The sequence below is a fragment of the Dromiciops gliroides genome, chromosome 6, assembly GCF_019393635.1.
Source record: "Dromiciops gliroides isolate mDroGli1 chromosome 6, mDroGli1.pri, whole genome shotgun sequence".
NCBI classification, from domain to species: Eukaryota; Metazoa; Chordata; class Mammalia; order Microbiotheria; family Microbiotheriidae; genus Dromiciops; species Dromiciops gliroides.
The window spans coordinates 22,997,816-23,020,066 of record NC_057866.1 but is presented as its reverse complement, the minus strand read 5'-3'; the positions used below and the strand labels follow the sequence as shown (position 1 = coordinate 23,020,066).

General features: G+C 39.4%; 1 protein-coding gene across 6 annotated transcripts in view; it reads right to left on the bottom strand.

Moving 5' to 3' along the window:
- CELF1 (CUGBP Elav-like family member 1) overlaps positions 1-22,251 on the bottom strand; it is a 104,404-nt gene that overhangs the window by 58,977 nt on the left and 23,176 nt on the right. The window contains exon 1 of one of the 6 annotated variants that reach the window (XM_043972442.1): positions 1,283-1,500. The exons of the other annotated variants lie outside the window; for them this stretch is intronic. The gene's annotated coding sequence lies outside the window, so the exon portion shown is untranslated. Of the gene's footprint in view, positions 1-1,282; positions 1,501-22,251 lie in introns of those variants that run through there. 6 annotated transcript variants of the gene reach the window in all.

Here is a 22,251-nt window from a genome sequence, read left to right as displayed (position 1 = left end):
AGTGAAAGATTCATTAGGAAGAAGTTTCAGTATTTATCTGCCCTCAATAAATTTACAATCTGGTTAGGGAGATGGGACCTGCACAATCAGCAATTAGGGATAAGGTATAATCAAATATTAATTATGGTGCTCAGAAAGAAGATGCTATCAATTCTGACCAACAGTTTCTGAATCGCTGTTAATCCCATAAATCTTTAGGCTGTATTTTCATTTTGATCATAGACAGAGACTCTACCTATGCCTTTTGCTTCTCTTGTGACTATTCTTCCTCTATAAACCAATACATCTTCCAGTTCACAAAAACATGTTATTCAAAAACATCCAGTTTATAATGTAGGAACTAATTAGTCAATTTATTGTTTATGTGGGTCCTTTACTTCTCTCCTCCCTTTCATAGTTCACTTTCGTTTAATTCACTTTCCAACTGCACCCCCAAAAGTGGAAAGATTTACAAACAAGAGGATTAAATGAAAATCAATTGTACTTTCAGCAGTTCTAGTAAAAAAAAAACAAGCTAAAATTGGTGACTAAAATAGATTTTCAAGATTCTTTATACACCCTCTCCGTATCTACCATTACCACAGGTAATTCAAAATTACATGTACTGTATGTAGATAGAATTGATAGGGTTTTCATAGCACAATCGAAGCCAATCTATGCATTCATGTAATGAATAATCCAGCAACCCCTTCTTCAAAATTCAAAGTACAAAATATCCCAGGTTAGTTACTCAATCAATATATTTATTGAGCACCTACTTGTATACAGTATAATATATGTCACCTTGAAAGACACAAAGAAAGACATGCTTGGGTCACCTACCTCTCTTTTTAACATGGGGACAGTGGCAGACTATTTGACAGACCAAAATAAAACTTTATTGCCAAATGAGGTTGATAGATCTCAAAACTAACATGGCGTTTATGTCAAACTGTTTAACCATTCATTTCATTTTTGACTGAAATTCGTATTATATAACCATGAAGTTCTCCCCCTTGTAATCTCCAATGATTTACATTACAGATGGAGAAGCCAGAGAGAAATCAACAGCTTAAAAAGAAAGGGAAAATGAAGCAGGAATTTTAATCATTCAAAGAACAGTTTTCAAAATCAATGAAGCCAACAAATTGAGTGCTCCTTATCAGCTATGTGCCTAGGACTATGCTTAGTGTGTGTGTGTGTGTGTGTGTGTGTGTGTGTGTGTGTGATGGCAAGGCTGTTTCTAAACATAACTAGAACACATCAGCAAATAATTATATGGCATTCTGCAGCATCACCATACCTCTGTGGGAAAAGAATGCCTCTAGGAAGGTGTTTTTATCCAGCACTTAAGACCATCAAACTCTCCTATCCAGGCATGGCTATAAATACAGACAGAACCTCCTCTTCTCCACTTGAAGTCCTGTTCCCCACAGTACATCCTAGGATTGTGGGGGGGTGAGGGGAACAGCAGAGGAGCGGGGAGGAACAGTCAACAGCAACAAAGAAGAAACCAAGAGAAACTTAAGAGTATTAAGCATGGAGTATACATTCCCTTTGGTTATTTAGAATAAACTGAAAAACCCAGATCTTGCAACTGCAAGTTTTCCTTAAGTCCTTAAGACTGCAAGTATTCACAAAATTGTTCTCTAAGTTTTTCAAGGTAATTCATTAAATAGGGATAATACCTAGAAGCATTTTTTAAATGTTAAAAGTATAACTACATGAAAAAGTTTTGACGATTAAAGTGCTGAGCAATAGAGTAGCAAAAATTTGAATAAAACAATTCAATAAGCCATTTTTTAAACAGGGTATTTCACCCAACCTATTTCTCAGATCTAGCCTAGGGTCAACAGGTCTTCTCATCTTAAATCAAGTAGGAAAGCAACTCTCTGAGAGAGTCTTCGCTACCAAAGTTTTTAAGCAGGGAGAGCAATTCCAGTCTTTTTGAGGAAGGATTCTTTTGACCTGTAAAAATCTCTCGATGAAAATTCCTCACAATGGGTCCAAAGACCATTCCTCTGGTAGATAATCTGGTTTTGTATACATACTACCAGTAAACTTTGAGCATTTTGATGGGCATACAGTTACATGGTTTTTTCCTCCCTTTCCCTCCCAGCTTCTGAAACATTTTCTAGAGTTAAAAACCGACGAAAGAAATAAGACAAATAAGTCACACCTCTTTCCCTTGGAAAAATCAGTCTTCCACAAATAAGCACACAGACAGACAAATGGACGAAAGCACACAAGAAAGGACAAAGACTGCAAGCCTTGGCTCTGAATCGAGTGGTGTGGGAGCTGCGTGTGAGCCCACACGGCCAGGCAGCCACAAGGCCTCGCCAGCTAGAGGCTGCTGCTGCTGCTGCTGCTGCTGCTGCTGCTCCTGCACAAATATAGAAAGCAGAAAAGTGGAACAGCGACTTCAGCAGAACAGATTCTGTTCACATCTCAGAGGGAGGAGCACACAGCTGAACAGCTTTACCCATACATGGCTGCTGAAAGAGGGCCATCAGTGAGTGCCCAATTCTCCTGAACACAAGCATTCGGTCTTAAGCAAATGTGAACACAAAGCAGAAACTAATGGAAGGAAATGTATATGAATTTAGGTTCAGCAGATTCTATTTGAATAAAGGAATTTCAAGATAGAGCAATCTCAGTCATTGCCAGTATACTATTAATCCCAACAAAGAATGGTAGGCAAAGAAGCATCGTTGGAAGCTTATAGGCTCACATTATCATCATAAGTTTTACAGTAACTAAGAGGTTGGCCTTGTTAATTACTTGACTTACGGAGTGGCAAGGTAAAAATCAGCCCCATTTACATGGGTTTCAGCTTGATTCCCAACTGTACTGGTCAGGCCCCCCCTACTTTTCCACCTTCCAAATGACCTACTAGAAACTCACTGAGATTGCACTTAATTAAACCCACATACTTTTGGTGCTGTCTTTTTATTAACAGTCTCTCTAGTAAGGGGGGGGGGGGAAGGAGGAAAAGGAATAAGCATTTACATGGCACCTACTATGTGCCAGGCACTGTGCTAAGCAGTTTGCATTCTATCCTCACAAGAACCATGGGAGGTGGGTGGCTTGTTATTTTTATAGCTGAGGAAACTTAAGGCAAACACAGGTAGTGATTGGCCCAAAGTCACACAGTCCAGTAGTAGTACCTGTCTGAGGCAGTATCTGAACTCAACTCAGGTCTTCCTGAGCTCAGGACCAGTTCTCTATGCACGGTGCCACCCAGTTGTTTCTAGTAAATGTTCTAGCAGAGCATTTTTATTCAGTCTGAATTTATATACCTATGCGTCAGGCACTGTGCTAGGCTCTGGGGAAAGAAAGACAAAGATTAAAACTCTCCTTGTCTGCAAGGAGTTTCTATCCATTGGGGGAAAACATATATGCAGACACGTAAATTCAATTTAAAAGACAGCTTTGATTCATACTCATATACTCAAAGAGACCTGTGATTTTTTTTTTCAAGAGTTCCCTTCAAAATTGTGGATAACAACCCATCTCTGCCGGCCTCCCCTGTGTGTGCTTCTTGGACTCCAAAAGCTTGTCAGATGGGCCAATCAAAGTGTTAGAAGTTCCTCACTTTCACCCAATATCACCAAGGTGTTCTTGAAACACTCTGGCTGATCACCTGTCACACCTCACTCTTGCCGTGTGGCCAAACCACCTTCTCTTCCTAAGGTGTGATTCTTTCATGAGGTCTCTTAACTCCTTCAGAGGTCCTCAGCTATTCCATGGCCCAGCCTACTCATACCTTCTCTATCACCCTGTGTGGTTCTCATGTTTAGTTCTTCAGAAATCATGCTGTTCCGCATCACACTGTCATACAGTAACATCACTAATATATTAATATTGAAAAGTTTGGGTCTTTGCTTTCAAAATCAGAAGGCTTTTGAAATTTCCCCAAAACCATCTAACTCACTCTTGAGCCCAATTCAGGGCTTACACATATTGCCTGGCCCAGATATATACACTGTTGGACAATGTCCGTCCAAATACATGCTGAAATCTTGACAAGAGACTTTACACTCATCCCTTGATCTTGGCTATGGGGACACCCAGGCCAAACTATTTTGAGTCATTACAAATTTCTTTCACGAGGCTCTGCAAATGTTCTGGCATTTGATGCAATCAGCACAATCCCACAAAAAGGAACATCAGGAAGACCACTCCAAACAAAAGAAATCAAGCCCTCTTCTACCTGGACTCTCCTCCACGACAGTGATGAGTACCTTTGCCAAACCTCCATCTCCCTGTTTTATAACTCATCTAATGTTTATCATCACAATACCATTTTATACATTATTTCTGTTGTTACATTGGCAAAAGAATTTTGAAGGTACAGACAGGAGACAAAAGACAAAAGTTTTGTTCCAGCAAGTCAAATGCTTTTTTCATAATTAACAATAAGCACAACGTACTCCCTATATCTTTCAATTAATTAGGAAACAGTGAGGGCATATTGCATTGTTGTCTATCACCTGTGAAAGTCTGCTTGTTCCCTACTCGGAGGATACTCCTGATTCTTATACAAATGACTCCCATAAAGATTTTGTAGAGATGGGACAGTAGGCATATGGCAAAGTAGGCCAATGATGTTTCGCTCAGCAGCCTTTGCTCAAAACTGATAAAATTCCCTTCTTCCCATGTCTTTCTTATCTGTCCCTTCTTAGACCTCATGAATCGGTTCCTCAATGCCCAAGCAATTTTACCACCTCCAGGGCAGTTCTTTTTATATGTACTGGGTCCAATCAAGCTGCCTTTCCTGTTTCTGTAATTTTAAATACCATTTTTACCTCCTCTTAAACATTTCTAGGATGGTAAAGGGTCCAAGAATATGGTTCCACTGACCTGGATGGACAGGTAGGCAAAACACAAGACCTGGAATCAAGAAGACTTGAGGAAATCTGGCCTCAGATTATCTGTGTGAATGACTTTGGACAAGTCACTTAACCTATGACTTCCTCAGTTTCTTCATCTATAAAATGGGGGTGATAATAAGACCTTCACCCAGGGGTTGCTGTGAGGATAAAATGAGGTGATTTTGGTAAAGCACTTTGCAAATCATATGGTGCTAAATTCTAGCCACTAGAAAGTTGGTTTTTTAAAATGATTTTTACAAATCTTTTAACATTTTCCTCCTGTTTGTAGTCCTTTCTCTTTTGTCCTTGAATGCCCTTGAAATGACTCTTAGCTGATTTTGCCAAACTTTCTTTAAAATGATTTAACTTACACTATTTCTCTCTGCTTTGAGATACTATTTATAATCATCCAATATCCTTTTTCTAAAGGTTTTACAAATTATTTTATATCATAATCCAGTGTTACATTTGGCATCTATCACTCTCCTCATTAAGCCAAATGTCTAAGGGGACTCTTTTGGTCTCCTTATTGTGACAATTAATTTACATTCATTAAATCTATGGATGAAACTATTATAATTTGTATCAATGTCATTTCTGTCATCCATTTCCCATTTTTCATTTTCAAGTACTTGTTTAATTCAAGGTTAAGTCATCTCAATCACACACCATATCTGTTTCTCATTATTCTTGTTTTTTGTTTTGTGTTACTAACCTGATTTGAGCTCTGATGAGTCGATGACTTGACTGGACAGCTAACACAGGGATAACTGCCACATCAAAAGCAAGTAATTTTTCTTTCTGTAAAAATATAATCTACTGCAATCTTTGTGGACTGTTCTCAACTTGATATGCCCAAGTGCTTACTGATTTTTTGGGGGGGAAGCACAAAACTCTATGATTCCATTGTAGAGGTTGTGTGGGTTGTGTCATCTACAAGTCTTTAAGCTCTCTAATCCCTTCTTCCTAAAACCACTCTTTCCGATCTATTTTGCCCCATCCTTACTTCCTCCAACTCCTATTCACTGGATATACCAAGTATCTGTTGATTTGATTTGGAGGGCCCTATCAAGCTTCGCTGAACAGACACTGGCACATACACAGCAATTATTTTCATCATGTTCTTTTTGCAAAAACTTATCATTAGTACTTTGGTTTATGCTGAACAAATATCCCATAAAACGATTCTTGTTGCCTCTAGGCATAGGTGGTGCAGTGAACAAAGCACTAGGCCTGGAGTCTGAAAGACCAGAGTTCAAATACAACAGGGGACACACACTAACCGTGTGACCCTGGGGCAAATCACTTAACCCCTGATTGAATGAAATACTAGAAAAGGAAATGGCAAACCACTCCAGTATCTTTGCCAAGAAAACCCCATGGACAGCTGATCCTTGGTGTCCCCAAGACTCCCAAAGACATGCCCAAACAACAAATTATTATGAAAGCAGGGGCAGCTAGGTGGGGCAGTGGATAAAGCACCAGCCTTGGACTCAGGAGGACCTGAGTTCTAATCCAGCCTCAGACACTTGACACTTACTAGCTGTGTGACCCTGGGCAAGTCACTTAGCCCTCACTGCCCCCCCCCCCAATATGAAATCCACAGCCCAAACTACTGTCTCTGCCTCTGAGGAGTACTTGGGAACCATCTTCCTTTTAGCTGCCAATTCCCTTCATTCTTCAGGTTTCATTTATGCAAGAAAGTCAAGTTTGATATGATTCAGCTCTTCTAACAATACGTCCATTCACTGGTCATTTAACAAGGAACTCACATTCCGAATACTAGCAGTAAAATGAAAAATTATTGATGGTCTGTAAATTGTGTAATTCTCAGCATTCTCTGCTAACCTGACTGCCCCATAGTTATCACAGGAGGGGCAACAGAAGTCTATGGCTCATTTTTTTCCTTTGTACAGTCTCTGACACATAATAAACACTTAAGTTGCTGTCCTTTGTGTTCCAATAGGACCAAAATGACGTTACTATGTTGGGGTCAAGACCAATATGGCTCAGAAGGCCCCACCACAGGTCTGGCACAAATGGTCTATATGAACATCTGGAGTTGAGATGCCTCTAAATGTGTATCCCAGGTTTCCTTTTGAGCTACTGCAATTCTGCTTTGCTCCTTGAGCACAATGCTTTCACTGATGTGGGCACACCATGCTGGATGATCCCTGTGTCAGCCTTCCATGTCTCACAATTGATCCCAAAGTTCTTCAGAAAGACCCTAGGAGTGTCACTGTAATGCTTTTTCTGACTTCCATGTGAGCACTTGTCTTGTATGAGTTCTCCATAAAATAGTCATTTAGGAAAATGTATATTTAGCATTCAAATGATGTAGGCTGCCCATCAGAGTAGTGCTCTCTCCAGGAGAGTCTGAGTGTTTGGCAATTCAGCTGGAGAAAGGACCTCTTTGTCTAGTACCCTATCCTGCAAGGTGATCTTCAGAATCTTCCTAGGATAATGCAAATGGAAGTGATTCAGTTTTCTGGCATGGCACTGGGGTACGGTCCAGGTTTCACAGGCATACCACAATGAGGTCAGCACAATGGCTCTGTAGACCTCCAGTTTGATAGGCAGCAACACTTTCCTTCAGAGCCTCCCAAGCACTGAACTAGCTCTGGTACTGTGTGTGTCAACCTGATCATCTATGTGGACATTCCTGGAAAGTACACTGACAACACATCCAAAGCATTCAGAATCTCTCCATTTGCTGTAACCGATGGTTCCATTTTGTCAGGCCAAAATTAGCACAAGCAACAGAAAAACAATCCATACTCTTATTTTTCTATCTCAGTCTCAGAGGCTGCACTGAGTACACAATCATCTGTGAACAATAAGTGCACCAACTCTCTCCACTTTAGTCTTGACTTGTAGCCTTTTCAAGTTAAATAATTTAGTCAGTTCAGTAGCTGACCTTAATGCCATTTCTGTCCTCAAAGGTGTCTGACAACATCGTTGAAAACATCCTGTTAAAAAGCATGGGAGCAAACATACAACTCTGCTTCACTCCAATGGTGACTGGGAAAGCAAGACAACATTATCCACTACCCAGAACCCATGCAAGCAAATTGGCATACAATACTGATGAACTTTTCTATGGACAAAAAAAATTTTTTTTAAATCAGTGAATGTCCAATCTATAGTTCTGAATTAATGAGTTTACTTCTTAGGTAGATGAATCTTAGACTATAGAGAATCCAGACATACATGTTCCAAAAGTATAATTACTTTGATTATTTTTTCAGTTTATTCTCATCCTAAGCCCAGAAAAACTCAACTCATGACCAACAAGGGATCCGCAGCTACAAAGTTCACTAGAAGTTCTGGTCATTCCTTCCTTCTACTCCAAGTCTTTGTTGGAAAGTTCCCTGAGAGGTAACTCCTGTGCCAAAGCAAAGCAACAGCTGCTCTGCAAGTTCTGCTGGGGCACTAAGAAGTGACTTGCCCACAACAGACACCAGCTCTACCCTAAAACTAGTTACTTTACTGTATGCCTCTGTTCTTTCCATCTTATTCAACCAACACAAATTTACTGAATACCTGATAAGAATGGTGTGTCTGCCTCAGTTGGCAGGATACATCACCAAAAGTCCCTGGGGGTTTCTCCCCCACCCACACCACCCCCCAGTTCCATCTCCACCATTCCTTCCTTTTTCCTGCTGAGTTAACAGTTAACCAGTAGAGCATGTTCCTCTCAGATGAGAACAAACTACATAATTCAAGCCCTAAAGGCTTATTCCCACTCCCCAAAATTTCCCTTCTGTTCCCTGCTGAGTCAACAGAGGTTTTCTAAAGTTAGAGAACAAAGAATCGTAAAATCTCAGGGTCTGGTTGTCCCACAGGGTGGGGGGAGGGGGGCGGTGATCTACAAATTTTGAAGTGTCGTGAAGAATGTGAACCCAGATGAGGGAGGGACCTTTCGTTAGATCTAGGATAAAAAGGAGAACTTCACTGGGACAAGTCACACCACTCCTTTGGAGTGTCTGCCTGTTCTTGCAAGATGGAGAATAAAATGGCCTTCCTTCTTTGCACCAGACCAGGAGTTGTGCCTCACTTTACCCGTTTCTCACAGTACCCACTAGATTATTTATATAGTAAAGGATATGACATAAAACGTGAGTCTCTTTAAAATACATCTTGGGAAATAAGTTGAACAGACAGATCAAACAAGAGTAAACAATCGTTAAGCTTCCCAGTGATGTTCAGAAAAGGGAAAAGGCTCTTCTAGCCTTTCTGCTTTCAGCATTCCCTTTCCCACTTTTCCTGCCCTCCTTTAAACTGCCCAGGCTGACCTTGCCTGACAAGGAAACACTCACTCACACTCGTACTAAGTGCTGAGGACCAGTTCACAAGAAAGCCAAGCGGCCCCTTCCATTTTCCTCTCCCTCACCAATCAAATTCTCTCCTTTCACCAAGCAGTTTTCCGCAGTAACGATGGAAAGGATTAGAGAGAAAGGAAGAGAAGAACATTTATTAAGCACTTACTACTACTTGTTCTACAAATATCTCATCTGATGAGACCAAACCAATTTTCAATAAGGTATTAAATATTTTGTAAATTTTACACCACCACAAAGTACTGTTCTCTCTCCCAGGGGCAACTGTATTAACAGTGGACAACTCTTCATCTGAAAAAATGAAACACTAACAGAGACATTATAGGCATCATCAACAAGCTGGTTTTCCCCCTTTCCACGTGTATGCTCTGGGGGACAGCTGTCCTGGTTGGTGTTAAAGGTGTCACAAAATCCAGCTAGTCCCAAGACCAGATTATGTTTTTTCACTCCTTCTACTGTCTGACTTAATCCTAGTTTGCATGCAATCCTCTGTGCCCTCTCCATCCATGAACTGTCATCAACACTTTCTGAAAAAGATCTGTTTTAAGCAACTGCTGCTCTTTCGTACTAATCACCATCCCTAGTACCTCCTAGACCTAAACACCTCTCCCTCCCTATTATTAAGTGTTTTTGATACCATTAGAAAACAGAGACCATCTTCATTTGTGTTTTATCTCCTGCACTTAGCACAGTGAGTGACACGTAATGCTTATTAAATAATTTTCATTTGTGGTTGGGAAACAGGCAAACTATGATATAGAAACGTTCCAGAAAAAAGCTATGAACAGTCACAGGCCTTGAATCTCCCTCTGAATCTCAGCTCTGCTGTTTACTAACTTGGGCAATCACTTGACCTGAGTCGAGCTTTACCTGTACAACCAGAAGGCTGAGTCAGATCAGGGCTTCTTGGACCCCTTCTCACCCAGGGATAAATCTGTATGCGACCCCAAAGATACAGATGTATAAAACAGGTATACATGACCTTTCACTGTTGCCAAGTTTTTTGAGACCCCCCCCATTCAGTGGCTCAACCCCGTATGGAGTCAAGACCCGCAGTTTAAAAAGCTCTGGGCTAGATGACCTCAAAGACCACTTCTAGCTCTAAATCCATGGTTCTATACAGACACTTGATGGCGACTGTTAATAAAACTTTAGCATAGTATAAGCCCGAGCTTCTTAACACTGTGGGTGGCAACCACACACAAGTGTGGAAAAAGTTTAAGAAGCTGTGGTATAAGCAACAATGAAGAATTCAGAAAAGTATGGGAAGAACAATATAAACTAATATAAGGTGAAGGAAGGAGAATCAGAAAAACAATGCACATAAATCACGATGTAAATGGAATAAAAACAAAACAATTCAAACTAAATTTTGTAAAATTATAATAACCAATGAGAAACAATGCATATATGTCAGGACTGGGTTGACAAAATTGGTTAGTTTTACTGAACTTTTTCCCCCTCCCTTTTTTTTTTTTTTTTGCGCGGGGCAATGGAGGTTAAGTGACTTGCCCAGGGTCACACAGCTAGTAAGTGTTAAGTGTCTGAGGCTGGATTTGAACTCAGGAACTCCTGAATCCAGGGCCGGTATTTTATCCACTGCGCCACCTAGCCACCCCTCCCCCTCCCTTTTTAAACTATTTTTTTTTTTTATTTTAAAGCCTCTATTGGAGAAGAAAAAGAAAGTGTATTTTAAGCAATGAACGTGATGTAAAAACAAAAGTTATCAAGTCAAAAATTTTTGGAACTGTGACACAAGGAGCACAAAGAAAAAAGGAATCAACTCTGTCAAACAGTACAAATGGGGGAGGAGAGGGCTGTGGGAACTATAACAATAAGCTCGTGACTAAAACTATCTAATAAAGTCCTTGAGTATGTGAGGGATCAAATCAGATTTGAAGATTATTTTTTTTAAGTGTATTTGTTCTTGTACAAAAATGACAAATAGGGTAATGTTTTACATAATCATGTGTATAAACCCATATCTGATTTGTTTGCCACCTCAGGGAGGGGAGGAGGAGATGGATACAAATTGGAACTCAAAACTATAAATAAAAATGTTTATTATAAAAAAAATAATAATGTAAAGTACATTTTTAAAAGTGTATTTGTACATTCTGTTTTTTTTTTCATTAAAATGTTTTGTCATGTTTAATAACCACATGATTTTTACACCCTTTTGAATAGAGCCCAAAACAGCAGTGAGGATTATTCTCAAAATCCCCCAAGTGGGGCCAAACCTATTTTAAAATGTAAGTGAAAATTTTATTAATAAAATAAATACTACAATACAACATAAATGATGTCTTAGTTTTCTAAGTCAATATGCTGGGGGGGGGGGAGGGTGTCTTTTCTATTTGAGTTGGACATCAGTACTCTAGAGCTCAGCTAACAGGAGCCTAAGAGACAAAAAAGTTGTTCAGTCATGTCCACCTCTTCATCATGACCCCTTTTGGGTTGGTTTGTTTTCTGGGGCAAAGGTAGAGCAGCTAGGTGGCACAATGGCTAAAGCACCCTGGATTCAGGAGGACCTGAGTTCAAATCGACCTCAAACACTTGACACTTACTAGCTGTGTGACCCTGGGAAAGGCACTTAACCCTCATTGCCCTGCCCCCCCCCAGGATAATGGGGTATTTTGCCATTTCCTTCTCCAGTTCATTTTACAAATGAGGACACTGAGGCAAACAGGGTCGAGTCACTTGCCCAGGCTCACAAAGCTACTAAGTGTCAGAGGTTAGATATGAACTCAGGTCTTCCTGACTCCCGGCATTCTATTCACCTCATCCACTATGCCAGGTAGCTAGATGCCCACAAAAAAAGTTAACACACAGCAATCAATAGGTAATATGAGAGAGAAGATCAGTAAACTCGAAATGAGAAAGAAAGCCAAGAAGAATGTTGCAAGTCCAGGCGTCAGTACAGAATGCAGAACTCCAAAGTGGCTGACATTTGGCTCTGGGCCACACAATCTTGAGAAGGTAAACAAAAACAAAGAAGAGAGGAAAACAGCCTGGTAGTGTGTAAACACTGGCACGGTGAGAATCAGGTCCCAATTTTGCCTAATTAGGAAGGTTACCTTTAGTCAAGTTGTCGAAGCCTTGGTTTCTTCAAGAAGGGAAAGGTCTGGTTTATCTTTAAAAGTCTCTTCCAGCTCTAAAATTCCAGGATTTTAGTATGAAAAACAACTTACCATAGTCCAATCCTGGCTGATATCAACATCTGGAGTATAATTTAAACCTAGAGCAAGTGCATCATTCTCCCTTGAAAAAGGACCACTTTGCTTATAATAGCAAAAATGTGTATTTTTTGTCTTTATATGAAGGAATTAAAAAAAAACTTTTAAAAGCTTAATCCCAATTTAGAATGAAGTCTGACATCTGACAAACAAAAAAATTACTGAAGTCAGGCAGCTAGGTGGCACAGTGGATAGAGCACCAGCCCTGGATTCAGGAGTACCTGAGTTCAAATCCGGCCTCAGACACTTAACACTTACTAGCTGTGTGACCCTGGGCAAGTCACTTAACCCCAATTGCCTTACTAAAAAAAAAAAAAGTAAAAAAAAAAAAATTACTGAAGTCTCAAATTTTCCTGCTTAGACTTGAAGAAAATTAAAACCAATATTTGATGTTTTACATAATTGCACATGTATAACCTATGGGAATAATAAAACTCAAAACTTTTTTTAAAATGTTAAAAATTGTTTTAGCATGTAATTGGGGGGAAATGTAAAATATATATTTATACACACTCATATACATATATATGTGTATATATATATATATATAAACACAAACCAACATTTGAGCCAATTACAAGGAATTACGGGGATGTAATTAGGAAGAGGCAGGAAAAGAAATTAAATTTTCTGTTAAAGGACTCTGGGAATCCTGGTTATTAACCATACCAAACAAACAATCCCAGGTTCCCTTCCATTTCTACCAATGAATAGATATATGGACAGTCAGAAATTACAAGACATAAACCATTCACTTAAATCAAGTTCTATCTCTTAGGGACAAAGATTAGATCTGTGTTTTTACTCATACAGAAAACTCCCAGGTGAGGAAACCACTACTAGTGAAACTTAAACTGTGGGTGACATCCCTATATGGGATCAAATAACTGGATGTGGGGGGTTATGAAAAATTTGGCAACAGTAAAAGGTTATGCATACCTATTTTTATACATATATACTAAAAATTTCTTAGGTAAAAAGGGGTCACAAGTGGAAAAAGTTTAAGAACCTCTGGCCTATTAGCGGTACCAAACCTGGAGCTTTACTATAAAGTGGCAGTCATCAAAACTATCTGGTACTGGCTAAAAATAGAGTGGTAGATCAATGGAATAGGCTAGGCTCAGGAAATGCAGTAGTAAATGACACTAGTAATGTAGTGTTTGATAAACCCAAAGACTCCAGCTTCTGGGATAGGAACTCAATATTTGACAAAAACTGCTGGGAAAACTGGAAGATAGTATGGCAGAAATTAGGCATAGACCAACATCTTATACCTTATACTAAAATAAGGTCAAAATGGATACATGATTTAGACATAAGAGGTGATACCATAGGTAAATTAGGAGAAAAAGGAATACTTTGGAAAGGAAAACAGTTTATGACCAAACAAGAGATAGAGTATATTATAAAATGCAAAATGGATGATTTTGATCACATTAAATCAAAAAATTTTTGTACAAACAGAAGCAATGCATCCAAAATTAGCAGGGAGGCAGAAAGCTGGGAAACAATTTTTGAGGCCAGTACTTCTGATAAAGGCCTCATCTCTAAAATATATAGGAACTAAATCAAATTTATAAGAACCCAAGTCATTCCCAATTGAGAAATGGTCAAAGGATATGAACAGGCAGTTTTCTGATGAAGAAACCAAAGCTATCTATTCCCATATGAAAAAATGCTCTAATCTCTAATGATTAGAGAGATGCAAATAAAAACAACTCTGAGGTACCACCTGACACCTATCAGATTGGCTAAAGTGACAAAAAAGGAAAATAATAAATGTTGGAGAAGCTGTGGGAAAATTGGAACACTAATCCTGATCCACCCATTCTGGAGAGCAATTTGGAATTATGCCCAAAGGGCAATAAAGCTGTGCATACCCTTTGACCCAGCAATACCACTTTTGGGTCTTTTCCCCAAAGAAATCATGGAAAGGGGAAAGGGACCCACATGCACAAAAATATTTATAGCTGCTCTTTATGTGGTAGCAAGGAATGGAAGTTGAGGGGGTGCCCATCAATTGGGGAATGGCTGGACAAGTTGTGGTATATGAATACAATGGAATATTATTGTGCTGTAAGAAATGATGAGCAGGAGGAGTTTAAAGAAACCTGGAGGGTCTTTGCGTGAGATGATGATGAGTGAGATGAGCAGAACCAGAAGAACATTGTGCACAGTATCATCAACACTGAGTGTTGACCTACTGTGATGGACTATATCTTCTCACCAATGCAATGGTACAGAGAGTTCAAGGAACTCATGATAGAAGAGGATCTCCAAATCCAAGGAAAAAAAAAAAGAACTGCGGAGTATAGATGCTGAATGAACCATACTAATTTCTTTTGTTTTTGATACTGTTGTTTTTTTCTATTTTGAGGTTTTTCATCATTGCTCTCATTTTTTCTCTTATAACATGACTAACGCAGAAATAGGATTAATGTTATTATGTGTGTGTGTGTGTGTGTGTGTGTGTGTATATATATATATATAAACTATATCAGATTACCTGCCGTCTAGGGGAGGGGGGAGGGAGGGAGAAAAATCTGAAATTGTAAAGCTTGTATAAACAAAAGTTGAGAACTATCTTTACATGTAACGGAAAAGAATAAAATACTTTATTAATTAAAAAACAAACAAACAAAAAAGAACCTCTGGCCTAGAGCATTCAGAGGTTAAAATGAACTACCCAGGATGTTTCAGAGGCAAAACTTGAACCTAAGTCCTCCTGGCTTCTAGATCTCTATCCCTTATGCCAAACTGCCTCTCATTTCCACCTTTTATTCACCAAAATCCTTGTCCCCAAACTGAAAGCAAGCCAACCCTCAAAATGAAAATACAACTTAATCATCAATGTAGAGTGGAAAACATTTAATTAGCAAAATAACTAAATAGCAAACTTAGATGCAGTAATATGTTAATCCTAATAATACAATTTGTAGTATTTACATACAAAATTTAGGCTCCGAGGCCCTTATCTCCACTAAACCCACAAAGCAAAAAAAGACACCCTACCACTCCCTCCCTAATCTCTCTCCTGAGCTGTAGTGCCCCAACACCAACACTGCAGATTGGGTGTCCCATCGTTATCTCACACTCAACATATCCAAAACATTAGCCTCCACTCCTTCATCATCTGCCCCACATAGCTTATCAGTTTCCAAAGGCCATTTCTATCTCTTGCATCTTGTCTCTTGGCTACTAACCACTTTCCCTCTAGTCACCTTTGGCCTGGAATATTGAAATTAATGTTGCATTAATTTTTTCTCTCTATTTACCTCTCCCCTTATTCCAAATGCAGCTCCACCCTCTACCTCCAAAGCGATTCTTGTTAAGCTTTGCTCTGACCATGTCAAACTTCTACTCAATAAATTCAACAGCTCCTTATGGCCTCTAGTCTCACAAGATCAGAGACAGAAAGCTGGAAGAAATGGCAGGGATCAAATTTCTCTGTTGGGCTTTAAAAGCACTTATCCATCATTCTTCATCTCTAGGTCTCTGCACTGTCCACCTCACTTGCCTGAATGTGCTTTTTTTTTTGTGACCTCCTTATTGAATTCTTTTCTTTCCTTTAATCCTCAGCTCAAGTGCTCCCTTCTACATAGTCTTTCCTATGTCCCCAACTTATGGTGCCTTTCCTCTCTAAACTACTATGTATTTTTTTTTTCCAGGTACACACAGAGATGTCCATATCTTCCATGAGTGAGATCAGGAGCTGTGACATTTTTGTCTTTGTATTACAGCCAGCCCTGGCAATGCCTAGAAGCTGTTTGATAACCGATTCGTGTATTGCTTTAACTCCTCCACCCCCATTCCATCAGTCAAATGTAAACTCCTACAGAGCAGTGTGCTGGTATCCCCAGTACCTACAACAATGCCTTGTACTTTTGTCTTTCCTTTTTAATTTTTTTAGCCAGGAAAGGGGATCTAATCTTAAGACTTCAACAGGACATAGAAGGTAAACCAAAGCGGAACTGCAACTATCTCCAGAGAGTTGTTTAGGGCACAGAGGCTAGACAACCTGCCCAAAGTTACATCTGTGTTATGCCTAGTAAGGTCTAGAAGCCAGCTATGCCCAGCTCTAAGGCATACTCCTTTCTAACCCCTACACTAAGTCACCTTTCCCTCTGTAAATATATACTAGGTCACAGTTAAGATGAATGGAGCTCACCAAGGCTTGATAAAAAGTAAATCTGTTTTTATTCCTACTTAAACCTAATTTTGTTCCACGGGACTGAGAACGATTAACTTTTCATCAGTAGAAATAAAGTATTTCAAGCAAATTTCATTACTACTCTACCTCCCTCAGAGCTTCTACCCTTCATGTTTGCCGAGTTAGGTGCTACCAGGCATGGGCCATCACACTTGCAGTAAGGTGCTCTTTGCTTAACATCAACACCAGGAAAAAAATAACCAAATTTCCGGTTTCCTACTTTTATTACTACTATGTGGCAAGAAGAGTAAAAGGAGACAGAACAAGCAAAAAACTGGGGCGTAAAAGACTGGACAGAAGAATGGCAGGAAGCAGCCAAACAAAGAAGTCACCCATCCTGTAAGCAAAAGTACTGATGTCTGAGAAGAACTAAGCTGCAATTTGTCAAATGAATTGTTGGATAAAAAAGTAGCAACAATCTGCCTTGATCTAAGATGATAAAAGATAAAACATGCTTCTGCTACTGAAACATTAAGGTTACAAAACTAAAATGAAAGCAGCTCAGTTTCTCATAGCAACCTAAGACACCACACTGCATACACTGGATATAAAGTACACATTTAGAAGCCTAACTAGTAAACTATAAATGTGACATATGTGCAACGTGGGCGATAACATTATTCTGGGAACTTAACTTTGAAATTTTCAAACTTTCATACTGCAGCCTCAATGATGATATAATAAATTCAGCTATGCAGAAGGTGCAAACTCAAGGAAGAGGAGGTACAAAGAACAAAAATAGAAGCAAAAAAAAAGATGAAAGACAGGAAAATTTAGGTTGACTATCAAGAAAGTTACTAACATTTCTCCAACTATGAATCAGCCTATAAAAACTTATGAAAGCACTTTTGTTTTTCAAATTCCATGTAACTAGGGTGCTTCATGATATGGGTCCAGCTCAAATTTACCATGACGCTAAAGAAAGAATAAGAAAACATGGGAAAATGGCTCTAAGAGGGCCCTGTGGGTGAGAGGAATTGCCTTTATTTTTCTTGCTCATTCTCATGATCCACTGTACAGGACACATCCTGTTGCACAATGAAGAGCTTGCATGGAGTAGAAAAGTCGAGTTACGCCAGTGGTTCCCAATCTGTAAGTTGAGTTCCAAAAGGGCCATATCTAATTCTCAATGAACTAACATCACTGACGCTATCATCACATAAGGGGATTCCCCTATCCTAACTTCTGACATTAAACAGAGATCCCTGTAATCAAAGAGTTTGGGATCCAGTAGGGACAACTATTTTAAAGACCCTTGCATTTTTAAAATTCTATGACTCAATGCTTCGAATATTGTGAATAAGAATTCTGTAAAGAGTTAAACATTTTGCTTTCAAAATCCATAAAATGCTCCATTCCTTAAAGATAAGAGCTATACAAATACAAGGTGCTTCTACACCAGTAGGTTTAGGGCAATCTACTCCTCTACACCAATGAGAAACTACTATATACTATATACTTGTTTGACCTCAAGTAATTTACCTCCAGTCACTGAACTTCATTTCCTCATATGTAAAATGAAGGTGTTGGTCAAAACGTATAAGCCTTGTCTAGCTCTAAAATTCTATTAGATTCTAAATCAGCTTTAGATAAAAAAAAAAATCTAGCTGAAGTGGCAAATAGATTAAATAGTGACATGCACAAGATCACTGAAAATTACTCTTTCCCAATACAAATGCAAACATATGGAATAAAATGTTTCCTTTAAAAAGATTTTAAGGGGACAGCAGTGGATAGAACACTGGCCCTGGAGTCAGGAGTACCTGAGTTCAAATCCAGTCTCAGACACTTAACACTTACTAGCTGTGTGACCCTGGGCAAGTCACTTAACCCCAATTGCCTCACTAAAAAAAAAAAAAAAAAGATTTTAAGAGAAGTTGGTAAAGCTAAAAAAATATACTAAATCACATAAAATAGTAATATTCAATTGGATCAAAACAGGAAATTTAAGGCAGCAGCATGTGACTAACATTGATCAATAACAAAAAGAAATTCTTATCTTTTCTCAGTAGGCTTCATTTAGCAAAAAAGAATCAGACATTGGATTTACCACAGGAAATCAAAGAAGGATCTTAAATTACACTACTGCAGTGGTCAATAGCTGATAACGAGGATAAAATGCTTTTAAAAGTTATATATTATGGGGGCAGATAGATGGCGAAGTGGATAAAGCACTGGCCCTGGATTCAGGAGATCCAGAGTTTAAATTCGGCCTCAGGAATTTGACACTTACAAGCTGTGTGACCCTAGGCAAGTCACTTAACCCTCACTGACCCACTCAGAAAGAAAGAAAGGAAGGAAGGAAGGAAGGAAGGAAGGAAGGAAGGAAGGAAGGAAGGAAGGAAGGAAGGAAGGAAGGAAGGAAGGAAGGAAGGAAGGAAGGAAGGAAGGAAGGAAAGTTATATATTATATTCAGGAGGACTTGAGTTCAAATCAGGCCTCAGACACTTGACACTTACTAGCTGTGTGACCCTAGGCAAGTTACTTAACCCTCACTGCCCCGAGGAAAAAAAAGAAAAAAAAAGTCACACACTACATTAAAAACATTATACCACTTTTATTGTTGTTGTGTCATTTCAGTCATGCCTGAATCTCTGATACCCTATTTGGGGATTTTCTTGGCAAAGATACTGGAGTGTTTTGCCATTCCCTTCTTCAGCTCATTTTACAGATGAGAAAATTGAGGCAAGAAGAGTGAAGTGACTTACCCAGGGTCACCCAACTATTAAGTGTCTGAATCCAGACTTTAATTCAAGAAGATGAGTCTTCCTGACTCCAGCCTTGGCGCTCGATTGTGGCATTTACCTACCCTATACCATATCACTTTAGACCATTTATTTTAAAAAAGGAAGCTGCTTTCTAATGAGGGAATTTTTTTCTTTTTATCCTCCACTAAGCTGTCAGACTGATCTTCCAAAATCATAGGACTAAACATATTGAACTCCCTCCCCACCAATGGCTCCCCTTACATACAAAATCTTGTTTGTCTTTTAAAGCCCTCATAACCTAGTCTTCCCTCTTACCTTTCCAGTCTTTTTGCACCTTACTCCCACTCCATATTCTCTCCTTGCTGTTTATTCCAAAAGATCCTATCTCCCAACTCCTTGCATTTTCACTAGCTCACCCCCAAAAGGCTGGAAAGCTTTCTCTCCACATATCTACATCCTGGGTTCTTTGAAGTGCCAGCTAAAATTCCACCTTATGCAAGAAGCCTTTTCCAATCCCCCTAAATGCTAGTACCTTCCCCTGAGAGATCAATTTAACCAGTACATATCTTGTTTATACATAGTGTTTTGCACGAAGTTCCTTGAGATCAGGGACTATTTTTGTCTGTCTTTGAATTCCCAGCCTTTAGCAAAGTCTGGCACCTAGTGGGCGTATTTAATGCCTACTGAATTGACTTGATGGTCTTTTATGCAAAAGGAGACTGGATTAACTCTGAGAATGGGAAGATACACCAGACCCACCGAATGCTAAGTATACTTTCAAGTCAATAACAGGCAAGAGCATTTAGTGCTATTTCTCCTGCCCTGGGGTTGAGAACACCCCAATGACTCAAGTATACAGTTATTTTAATTATGGAGTCAGAGGACCAGAGTTCAAATTATACCTGTCAACACTTCAATCACTTCCTTTCACCTCAGATTTCTAGTCTGTAAAACATGGGGATGGAAACAGATGGTCTCTAGAGTTCCCTCCTAGCTTTAAATGTCAGCTCCTATGACCCTGAACAAGCTACTAAGTGCTTGTGCTCACACAATTGAGGAACACTAAGAACTCACCTGCACCTATATAGTATCATCTCCTAGACTCTGATGGTTGCCAAAGTATTGACAAAACAACTTCAAATTCACTTAGAATTCTAAGACATTTTTAAAAAGAAATTTCTAACATTTGTTTGTAACTTAAATGATAAATTCTTCACAGAAAACACTGCTGTGCTACAAAAACAAAACAAGGAGCTTGCTTCTCTCTGGAGAAAAGCATCCTCCTCTTTCAGAGGTCCAAGTCTTCAAACGCACAAGGATCTCAGACTTGGACCTTTGGCATTCTCTTCCTCATGCTCTTGCTCAGAGTTCCTGCCTCTTGGAGATGTTGTGGCTTGCTCAGCACTGTGGCCTGGCCCTCTCCCTCGTCCTCACGACAGGCTTCATTGGTTTATTCTTCAGAGACTTGCATGGCATGCTCCTGGACCATACAGGGCCACAGCCCTCAGAAAACTCATCTTGGAAGAGCACTTCAGCCTCTCTCCTTGGGATCTTGGATGGCTCCTCCAAGCCAGTCAGTCACCTTTCTGGGTTTCTTAAATTCCTCCATTTCAGACCCCTCCAACAGCCCCCACCTAAACCCATTCCACTTTAAGTGTGGTCCTCCCCATTAGAATGTAAGCTCCTAAAGGGCAAGGGTTGTGGTTCCTACTGCTTAGCACAGTGCCTGGCATACAAGAAGGGCTTAAGAAACAATAAATGTTTGACTAGCTGACAGTAAAATTTTGACTACTCAAAGACTCTTTTAATTTTTCAAAATTCAACTTTATTTTCTTTTCAAGTTCTGAATTCTCTCCCTTCCCCTTCACTGATAAAGGAGAAGGGGGGAAAGCACAACAACATGCATAGTCTTTAAGTAAAACAAATTCCAATCATGATCATGTTTCTTAAAAAAGTTAATCTGGGGGCAGCTAGGTGGTGCAATGGATAAAGCACCGTCCCTAGATTCAGGAGGACCTGAGTTCAAATTCAACCTCAGATACTTGACATTTACTAGCTGTGTGACCCTGGTCAAGCCATTTAACCCTCACTGCTGGGGGGGGGGCGGGGGGGGGGAGTTATTCTGTTCTCTGAATCCATCATTTTTCTCTATAGAGGTGGAGAGATAGCATGTTTCATCTTGAGTCCTCTGGAACTGTTTTTGATCATCGTGTTGATCCTACTTACTCAGATTTTCAAAGTTATCTGTCTTTACAATACTGCTGTTACTATATAAATTGTTCTCCTAGTTCAACTCACTTCACTTTTCATCAAGCCATAAGCTTTCCTAGGTTTCTCTGAAACCACCACATCATCATTTCTTACATTCATATTTAAAGAGCACTTCAAGAATTTCCAAAAGAGGGGCAGCTAGGTGACGCAGTGGCTAAAACACTGGCCCTGGATTCAGGAGGACCTGAGTTCAAATCCAGCTTCAGACACTTGACACTAGCTGTGTGACCCTGGGCAAGTCATTTAACCCTCATTGTCCTTTTTAAAAAAAAAAAAAATTTCCAAAAGAGTGAAGTGAAACAGGAGCTACAACAACATTGACAAAGACTGGCCAAATTCAATCTTGTGACAAATACAATATCCTCCTTTTATATATCATTAAGTACTTTAAAGTTCAAAATAATAATTCAACATTTTCCTTTCCTACATACCTATTGGTAAAAAACCTGTTTTTTTCCCAAAGGTATAAATTATCTTTTTTAAATTCTAAGAACTCCCCCCCTCCTTAGTTTATATATGGTATAACTCCATTAAAGGTAGATTTCCTGCCAAGTGTTCTGTCACAACTTTCAAGCCAGGCTGGAATGTGCAGTGAAATGGAAATAAACATATATGGAAAACACTTTCACACAA